This window comes from Podarcis erhardii (genome assembly GCF_964252035.2).
Source record: "Podarcis erhardii genome assembly, chromosome: 2".
Classification (NCBI taxonomy): domain Eukaryota; kingdom Metazoa; phylum Chordata; class Lepidosauria; order Squamata; family Lacertidae; genus Podarcis; species Podarcis erhardii.
In genome coordinates this window covers 97,475,537-97,486,577 of record NC_138498.1, presented here as the reverse complement: position 1 = coordinate 97,486,577, position 11,041 = coordinate 97,475,537, and positions in this window count along the sequence as shown.

Genomic DNA, 11,041 nt, shown 5'->3' with positions numbered 1-11,041 from the left:
CAGGTTTAAGGTGCTGGTTTTAACCTTCAAAGCCCTATACGGCCTAGGACCCTCGTACCTACGGGACCGCCTCTCCTGGTACACCCCACAGAGGAACTTACGATCTTCAAATAAAAACATCTTGAAGGTCCCAGGCCACAGAGAGGTTAGGCTGGCCTCAACTAGAGCCAGGGCTTTTTCGGCTGCGGCTCCAACCTGGTGGAACGCTCTGTCACAAGAGACAAGGGCCCTGCAGGACTTGACATCTTTCTGCAGGGCCTGCAAGACAGAGCTGTTCCACCAGGCCTTTGGTCAGGGCGCAGCCTGACTCCCTCCTTTGGCAATCTTTACAAAATTTTAGTTTATGGTTGCCATCAATTTTGATTTTAATTAATTTTTATAATGTTTTTATAATGTTGCACTGTTTTAGTGTTGTTAGCTGCCCTGAGCCTGGCTTCGGCTGGGGAGGGCGGGATATAAATAAAATTTATTATTATTATTTATTATTGTTTTGGATAGTGGTCCTATTTGTGGCATTTTCTTTTGCTATGAGGTTGGACTGGCCGGAATTAGTTGTAATAAGAAATACTGTCAATTGTGATGTCTGTTGTACTTTCAATGTACAGAACACTTGATGCCATCATTGTATATGTACCCTCTGAGAAAGGTCAAAATGAATAGCCGTCTGGGACATACAGTGCTGGTTGTTTGGCTAACATTAGCAATGGCTGAAGTGGATCACAGAGTATTCACCAACAGGGCTTCTTTCTGCATGGAGAGCTTCATGGCTACCTTGTGGGAGATATTAGCTGTTGAGGGAGGAGGACTTGTTTAACCAATACAGTCAGTGGGTGAAGTTACACACTTTTTTTTTTACTCTGGACTGAATGGCCTTACAACCCTGCATTATCCTTAGACCAGAGCTTTCCAATCTTTTCATGCCAGTGACACACTTTTTAAACACGCATCATTTCATGACACAGTAATTCAGTTTTACTAGCAAACCAGAAGTTAAACTAACCTCTTTCACACGAGGCACCTACACACTGCAGCTGACCCACTAATGTGTCACAACACACAGTTTGGAAAGCTCTGCTTTAGATGATAGAACATATTATTTCACTTACTTCAGAATACAGTGGTACCTCAGGTTACATACGCTTCAGGTTACAGACTCCGCTAACCCAGAAATAGTGCTTCAGGTTCAGAACTTTGCTTCAGGATGAGAGCAGAAATTGTGCTCTGGCGGCGTGGCAGCAACAGGAGGCCCCATTAGCTAAAGTGGTGCTTCAGGTTAAGAACAGTTTCAGGTTAAGAATGGACCTCTGGAACGAATTAAATACTTAACCTGAGGTACCACTGTATGGTAACCCAGCCCTGCTGCTTCGGGGGCCTTTCTGTTCATTCTGTTGAGACTGGGGACCTCTGCTACAAAGCCCTGCCCATATGGCATCAATGGATACAGCTGACCCAATACAACATTTTCCATGTTTTGGGGAGGGCAGGAACCTGAAACATTAATTACTGCTAGAAACGGTGCATGGCTCATTGACTGCACCGGCAGTGTAGTGGAAAGACATTCGTACATATGGACTTGTGGAAACAAGCAATCAGTCAAAAGCAAAGCCAGAACAAAAGAAGAGCATAAGAGTGATATTGCAAACCAATATGCCTTATGCTGAAGATAACAGCCATTATTATGATGAAGACAAAAAAGTGCATGAGTGTGTACGTACGTATGTATTGTATGTGTGTGTGCATGAGCATGTGTGTGTGCATGCCAGAGTGTTTGTTTTGGTGAGGGCCTTCCCCTCTAGGAAAAATTACATACCTGAGTTTTTCCAGTACTAGTTGTCATGGAAACAGAATGTGTTTTACTGTAGGGTGCTTGCTGTGCTATGAAATAGATTCTTTGTGCATTCTAATTGTAGGAGTTCATTAATAATAACGTCTCTTACATAACCTTAGCCCTGCTAATATCCCCAACCTATTATTACAAAAGGTGAACAGAGTTATGTAATGTGCAGGGTGCATTGGACTCTCAAGAGCGAGCCAATCTGAAGCCCTTTCTAGCTCCAATAACTATGTAATGGAGTTTTATGTACCTCAAAGCAATTATTTAGCAGTACTGTACAGTGAGGCTTCCAAATCCATAGCGACTTTTTCAATGGCAACCAAATGCCTATAGCAGTGAATTGACTTAGATCCCCTTCCCACGAAGCTTAATATTTCAGAACCCTGGCTTAGAACTTTGGAGACTTTGATTTAGATATTAATGAGTAACCCACATGGCCACTTGCAAAATCCATTTAGTTCCAAAAAAGTCTATTCCAGGCTGTGTACTGGACCTAGACATCAGGTATTCAGAGGTAAATAGATAACTACGCTGTATCCGAAGTGAGCTGCAAGATACATTTCCCCCCTGTTAAATATGACCTATTAAGCATCTAACCTCTGGGTTTCTTCCTTTATTTTTATTACCATATTCACTCAATTCTAAAATGTGTGTCCATTTTAGTAGCCTAAAGGTGTTTAGTCTGAGAAAGAGGTTAGATTAGAAACCAAACTGGTATAAAACTGAGGCATATCTATTATGGCATTGTGGAAAAAGATAAAGTTTAGGAGCTCAGATAACGTTTTGGTTTTTTTAACCAAGTCAAGCTATTTCTCCATTTTCTGCTTCAGCTAGTCAGGGATAAGGCTCTTTCGGTAGATCCTAGTTCTTAATACCTTATTTCTTAATACCTTATTTCTGGTTCCTAGTTCCTTACTGAATAGTTTCTGCTTTCTTATTTAAGATCCATCCTACACACATTAGGAATGCTTATGCTCAATGAAATCAATTACTTGGGCTGCAATCATACTCAGGAGTTTGAACACTGAGGCTTATTTCTGTTTCAACATGAATAGGATTTACTCTACATGGCATCCAGAATAAGACAGAAATGGATTTAGATGCAGCGTGTATATAAAAAAAACCCTTAAGATTTCAGCAGCTCTGGGCCCCAAATAATGTTCAGGCCACTCCAATCCATGGCACCACAACACTGTCCAGCATGAACTGCTCTGGTATGCCTAACCCAAAGCTTAATCTAGGAACAAACCTAGGCACAAGATCTCCCTTGGTGAGCCACTAAGCAAAGCAAATTCAGAACACTATACTGTATAAATTGATTATATAATCTGGCCATTAGAGGGAGCTTCAATGGTTTTTTATGAATGGAACCAAACAACTTTCCTGGTTTGCTTGTGCTTCCACCAAGGCTGCATACTTATTGAAGCAACCATATGCAGCACCATTGTAGATAAATTTCAGAATAGTAAACTACCTCTGGCACTGGCATTTACTTTACGAAACCTGTTATGTACTGAGTTGAATAGGATCCAAACTGCAGCAGTCTGATTGGTCCTAGAACAATAGGCTCCAAAAGGCAGCAGTCTGATTGGTCCTAGAACAATAGGATTCAGAATGCAGCAGTCTGATTGGTCCTAGAACAATGCAGCAGTATGATTGGTTAGCAGGAACCACCCAATCATGCTCCAGATAGAAGTGAATCCACAACCTGATTGGCCTACAGTAGAATCCTGGAATTAGCCAATCATGTGCAGCCCATTGTGTAAATAATGTATATAAAGCAGATACTTTGAGGGGACATTCATTCATTCCTCCTCACCACTATGAGCTGAATAAAGAGCATGAAATCACTTTGCGACTCTGAGTATATTTCACTGGCGACGAAGGTGGGATCCCGCTGAGCTGACTGCCACACACAGCACCGCAGCACCGCCACCTGCCGCACCGCTGCCTCGCACCGTGTATCCAGGCTTCAGCTCCGGGACACAAGGAACTCAGAATGGCAACTGACAGCAGCTTCTCGCCATTCAACCCAGCATCTGGAGACTGGGAAGCGTACGCCTCCCGTTTCACCTTCCTCCTAGAAGCCAAAGGGGTCACCGATGAAGAAGACGCCAAGAAGAGGGCAATATTCTTCAGCGTCTGCGGAGAGGAGACATTTGAAATCGCCCGGGCTCTCCTTGCGCCTGAAGACGTCGCTACTGTTCCATACAAAACAATAATGGAACAGCTGAAGGGGCACTTTTCGCCACAGCCCTCAGTGGTGGCTCGTCGAAATGCCTTCTACGCAAAGCGGCAAGCCCCTGGGGAAACCATAACTGGGTTTGTGACCTCTCTCCGCCAAGCTGCCCGGTTCTGCAACTTCTCAGAGCTGGAGAACATGCTTCGTGACCGCCTCGTCGGTGGCCTGAAGGATGAGAAGCTGCAACGACGCCTCTACGCTAAGAAGAACCTAACGTTCCAGGTCGCTCTAGAGGAGGCCCTGGCAACGGAAGCTGCTGAGAGGTCGACGCAAGAGGCACGGCTGAGCCAGCCGTCCCAACCGAGGGTCCACCACGAAGACCTCACCAACGACTCGGGATCCGACAGGGAGGAGGTGCACCGAGTACAGCAGCGCACTCAAGCAGCCCACATACCACAGCTGCCTCGACGAGAAGGAGGGAACTGCGCAAGCTGTGGAGAAAGTCACGAGAGGAGGACCTGCCGTTTCTGCAACGCAGAGTGCAGGCAGTGCAGAAAATTGGGACACATCGCCCGGGTGTGTCGGGCTCGGCCCACCCGAAGCCAGGCATCAGATGACCAATCCAAGAGCCCCAGGTCCCGGGGCCCAACGCACCAAGGCAACTCGACGGAGCTCACAGACTTCCAGGTATACCAGTTGCCCCACCCCAATGTAGAGAAAATTTATGTAGAGGTACAGATAGAGGGGGCCCCATGCCGCATGGAGCTTGACACGGGTTCAACTCTATCCATAATCTCGGCAAGGACCTTAAGGAAACTGTGTCCTACTGGGGGTCCCAAACCCTCCGGGACTTCCAGAAACGTAAGGTCCCCACAATGGGGGTGGGGACCTTCAGGGTGCAATACCGAGGGCGGACGCGGCAACTGGACTTGCTTGTGGTCAAGGGCCCCTACATTAGCTTACTGGGGTTGGCATGGTTTGGACCACTGGGACTAGCCATCACCGGGGTGAACCACATGAGCTTACAAGTGGACGTGGACGCCATATGCAAGGAGTTTCCGGGGGTTTTCGATGGGAAATTGGGACAGTATACGGGCCCCCCCATTGCTCTACAGCTTGACCCCGCAGTACGACCAGTCAGGCTCAAGGCCCGCCGGGTCCCATTCGCCCTGAAACCCCGTATAGACGAGGAATTGGACCGACTCGTGGAGCAAGGAGTGCTGGAGCCGGTGCCTAATGCCCCCTGGGAAACCCCAATCGTCACACCCGTCAAGCCTAATGGTTCGGTCCGCATCTGCGCAGACTACAAATGTACCATAAACAAGGCCCTCATGGCCCATGCATACCCAGTGCCAGTGGTCAGCCATGTCCTTGCCACCCTGGCTGGGTCGAAAATTTTTGGCAAGCTGGACTTGGCCCAAGCATATCAACAGCTGCCAGTAGATGAGGCCACAGCAGAGGCACAGACGATTGTGACGCACAGAGGAGCGTTCAGGGTAAAGCGGCTGCAATTCGGGGTCAGCGTGGCACCAGGCATATTCCAGAATCTAATGGACTCTCTCCTTAAAGGGATTCCTGGTGTCACCCCCTTCTTTGATGATGTGTTGATTGCCGGGCCCACACCAGAGGAGTTTGAGGACCGCCTCCGCACTGTTCTGCACCGTTTCCAGATGGCGGGTCTCAAGGTGAAGCGGGAAAAATGTCTACTAGGAGTGCCTCAAGTGGACTTTCTGGGATTTATGGTGGATGCAGAAGGGGTTCACCCGACTGGGGACAAGGTACGGGCCATTTGTGATGCCCCAGCGCCCAAGAACAAGACTGAACTTCAGGCCTTCTTGGGATTATTGAACTTTTACCATTCCTTCCTTCCCCACAAGGCGGCGGTAGCGGAGCCCCTACACAGACTCCTGGACAAGCGGGCCCCTTGGGTGTGGGGCCAGCGCCAGGAGGCCGCATTCCAGGCAGTCAAGGACTTGCTTGTCTCAAACTCGGTCTTGGCACACTTCGACGAGAGGCTGCCGGTGGTGCTAGCATGCGACGCCTCGCCCTATGGCATCGGCGCTGTCCTGGGACACCAACTCCCGGATGGAAGAGAGGTACCGGTAGCATACTTTTCCCAGACACTCAACGAAACCGAGCGGAACTACTCGCAAATCGACAAGGAGGGTCTGGCAATCGTGAAGGGAGTAAAAAAATTCCATGATTTCTTGTACGGGCGGCCCTTCACCGTGGTGACTGACCACAAGCCGTTGCTTGGCTTGTTTGCCCCCGAAAAGCAGACCCCCCAAGTGCTGTCTCCTCGCGTCCTCAGGTGGTCAATTTTCCTTGCCAGCTACCAGTATGCACTGATTCACCGCCCTGGAAAGGCGATGGGCCATGCAGACGCCCTCAGCAGGCTACCACTACCGGAAACAGGCCCCGACCCAGCACCTGCACAAGAGGTTATGAGCCTGGAGCTGCTTCCTGACCGCCCCATTCAGGCACAAGAAGTTGCACACCATTCCAAGAAAGATAGGGTCATCTCCCGGGTCCTGGACTGGGTGTGGAGGGGATGGCCCAGCCGCAGCCCCGGGCCAGAATTCGCCGGCTACACAACCCGCAAACATGAACTGTCAGCCCACAAGGGGTGCCTGTTATGGGGAAGCAGGGTCGTTGTTCCCCAGCCCCTCCGCAAAAGGGTCCTCACAGCCCTACACGAGACACACCCAGGGGTAGTAAGAATGAAGGCCCTTGCCAGGAGTTATGTGTGGTGGCCGGGGATCGACGGAGAGATAGAGGCCTGGGTCAAACACTGCCAGGCCTGCCAGGAATCCCGCCCAGATCCCCCAAGGGCCCCAGTCCAGTCCTGGGAGTCCGCCCGAGCACCATGGTCACGCCTGCATGTGGACTTCGCTGGCCCCTTTCAGGGGAAAACATTCTTCATAGTGGTGGACTCCTACACCAAATGGCTGGAAGTCGCACTGGTACCGTCCACTTCTACGTCCGCAGCCATCCGGGTACTACGCAGGCTGTTTGCAACCCACGGGCTCCCTGACACTCTCGTCTCAGACAACGGGACTGCATTTACATCAGGAGAATTTCAAACCTTCACAGTGCAGAACGCCATCCGCCACATCCGTTCGGCGCCATTCCACCCTGCCACCAATGGCCAAGCAGAACGCATGGTGCGGACCACCAAGGACACCCTTCGCCGCATGACGCAAGGGGATTGGGAGTACCGCCTTGCCACATTCCTTCTAGCACAGCACAGCACCCCCAGCTCAACGACTGGCCGGAGCCCCGCTGAACTACTAATGGGTCGGCGCCTTGCAATCAGATTGGACCGCCTTCACCCCGATAGAGCTCAGGATGAGGTAGTGGTGGGGGAAGGCAGGAACCCCCGGACCTTCGAGGCCCAGGACCCAGTGTACGCAAAGAATTTTGGGGCAGGCCCTGCATGGGTACCTGCCACAGTCACCAGGGTCACGGGCCCCGTGTCGTACGAGGTGCTAACAGATGGGCGGCAATGCTGGCGCCGCCACTGCGACCAGATACGGCGACGATTCCCAGGAGAAAACCAGGAGGAGGAGGACAGGTCAGAGGAGTCCCAAGGGAACAGTGGGGCAGTGAGGCCCATAGAGCAGCAGGGGCAAGCAGGAGAGGCAGAATCAGTAAATACAGAGAGGACCCGCGAGGCCGAAAGGACACCGGAACCAGAACCACGACTGAGCGAGCCGGTTGCGCCAGACCAAACAGCCCCATCCTTGGAACACGAGCCAGAACCTGAACCCCGGACCAGGGAACACCCCAGGCCGCAACGCACACGTAGGCCACCGGCGTACCTTGAGGACTATGAATGCGACCTTCCGGGCAGGACTGGAACTTAGAGGGGAGGGGTGTTATGTACTGAGTTGAATAGGATCCAGACTGCAGCAGTCTGATTGGTCCTAGAACAATAGGCTCCAAAAGGCAGCAGTCTGATTGGTCCTAGAACAATAGGATTCAGAATGCAGCAGTCTGATTGGTCCTAGAACAATGCAGCAGTATGATTGGTTAGCAGGAACCACCCAATCATGCTCCAGATAGAAGTGAATCCACAACCTGATTGGCCTACAGTAGAATCCTGGAATTAGCCAATCATGTGCAGCCCATTGTGTAAATAATGTATATAAAGCAGATACTTTGAGGGGACATTCATTCATTCCTCCTCACCACTATGAGCTGAATAAAGAGCATGAAATCACTTTGCGACTCTGAGTATATTTCAAAACCTCATTCCCAAAAAAATCAGCAGGCTCAAAAGAACCAGTACTTTATTTCGATGGATACCTATCTCAAGTGTGCAAACTGTATTCTCCCATAAGTTCTATAGTATATGAGCAATGTTAATCCTTATGCAAAAATTCAAAGGGGATAAATATTTATTATAATCAGTGTTTGTGAACTAGTCTTCCTGTCCACATTCTGCTCCTTTAATAATAATAATAATAATAATAATAATAATAATAATAATAATAATAATTTATTATTTATACCCCGCCCATCTGGCTGGGCTTCCCCAGCCACTCTGGGAGGCTTCCAAAAAAATATTAAAATACTGCAATACATCAAACATTAAAAGCTTCCCTAAACAGGGCTGCCTTCAGATGTCTTCTAAAAGTCTGGTAGTTGTTGTTCCCTTTGACATCTGGTGGGAGGGCGTTCCACAGGGCGGGCGCAACTACCGAGAAGGCCCTCTGCCTGGTTCCCCGTAACTTGGCCTCTCGCAGTGAGGGAACCACCAGAAGGCCCTCGGTGCTAGACCTCAGTGTCCAGGTATAACGATGGGGGTAGAGACGCTCCTTCAGGTATACTGGACCGAGGCCGTTTAGGGCTTTAAAGGTCAGCACCAACACTTTGAATTGTGCTCGGAAACATACTGGGAGCCAATGTAGGTCTTTCAAGACCGGTGTTATATGGTCTCGGCCGCCGCTCCCAGTCACCAGTCTAGCTGCCGCATTCTGGATTAGTTGTAGTTTTCGGGTCACCTTCAAAGGTAGCCCCACATAGAGCTCATTGCAGTAGTTCAAGCGGGAGATAACCATAGCATGTACCACTCTGGCGAGACAGTCCGCAGGCAGATAGGGTCTCAGCCTACGTACCAGATGGAGCTGGTAAACAGCTGCCCTGGACACAGATTTGACCTGTGCCTCCATGGACAGCTGTGAGTCCAAAATGACTCCCAGGCTGCGCACCTGGTCCTTCAGGAACACAGTTACCCCATTCAGGACAGGGAATCCTCCACACCTGCCCGCCTTCTGTCCCCCAAAAACAGTACTTCTGTCTTGTCAGGATTCAACCTCAATCTGTTAGCCGCCATCCATCCTCCATCCGCCTCCAGACACTCACACAGGACCTTCACTGCCTTCACTGCTTCTGATTTAAAAGAGAGGTAGAGAGGTAATTGGGTTTGGCCTCCGTTTTTATTTATTTAGAAAATCCGATCCCAATTCTTCAAGTGTTTCTTCATTACTCCTGCTTATGACCATATTCCCAAGAGAAATTTAGAAAATACCTGGGGAGGCAGACTTACCTTTGTGACACTGGCAACAATCAATCTACTCCCTCCTCGTCTCACACCTATTTGCATAATTACAAGCCCTATTGCCAGCCATGCAATACAGTTAGATCAAATGGTTGCCTAGCAACCGATTGGCCCTCAGTGCTAATTAACCTCATGTAATTGAGGCCCTTGTCTATTTGTGCTGCACTGAGGTGCCCACCCTTCACCCCTGACATTCAAAGGGGACAATTAACAGCATTGGGAACATAAAAAGCTCCCTTATTCCAGGCTACACAACACCTCCATCTAACCCCAGGGTATATGGGGAACCTTCTTCCACTTGAGAGCTGCATTCCCTTCTGTAGACATGCAAAATAAAGTTTATACACATCTAAATCCAATATTGTGGACTGTCATTTCACTACCTGAAAACTCTCCACACAATACAGTATCTTTTATTTTAGCTGTATGTCTAGGGGAGCTAACCCATGTCCCTTTGGATGTTGTTAGAATCCAACTTCCATGACCCCTGTAACTATATTAAAAATGGTAAAGGTAAAGGACCCCTGACAGTTAAGTCCAGTTGCAGACGACTCTGGGGTTGCAACGCTCATCTCGCTTTACAGACCAAGGGAGCCGGCGTTCGTCTGTAGTTTTTCTGAGTCATGTGGCCAACATGACTAAGCCACTTCTGGCGAAACCAGAGCAGCGCACGGAAACGCCGTTTAGCTTCCTGCCGGAACGGTACCTATTTATCTACTTGCACTTTTTGGCTTGCTTTCGAACTGCTAGGTTGGCAGGAGCTGGGACCAAGCAACGGGAGCTCACCCCCTCACGGGGATTTGAACCACCGACCTTCCGATTGGCAAGCCCAAGAGGCTCAGTGGTTTAGACCACAGCGCCATGTAACTATATTGGGCACCTAATTAATTGCTGGGGTGTCAGGGGAGGGATAGTACCTTTGGTGGGGGACAGTTCATGCTCCTTCTGGGGTAGTTTGCCCACTACCCAACTCTCCCCAGTGGCTCCTAGAAGCTGTCAGCATGTGACAGCAGGAAACTGCTTCAATTGGCCTGCTAAACAGGCAAGGGTAACCAATGAGTCTCAAACCCTTGGTGAGTTAGGGACAGCCTCTCCTCTGCATGTGAAGACAGACTCTGGTGGATCACACAAATGAGACCAATAGCTGGTCCAATGGTCAAGAAGGCGGTTTCTGCGTGTGCTGTAGAGGGAGGTGAGCGGCAGATGGGGCTTGGCAACCTAGGTAGGTAGCCCATTTAGAAGGAAAGCTGATCCTAAACCTCTGCTGCCTTGTGGGGTATCTTCAGAGGAGTTCCTAAGATGGCTGGATGGCGCCTTGTACGTCTCCTTCCAGCAAATCCTGCAGCCAAGCTGGTGCCAAACATATTGCTCTGCTTTCCTTTGGAGCACATCAGCAAGGTCGAGAGGAAGGTCCTGTCTTCTGGACAGCCCAGGACCCCTATACACACTGACTGCCAAGGCT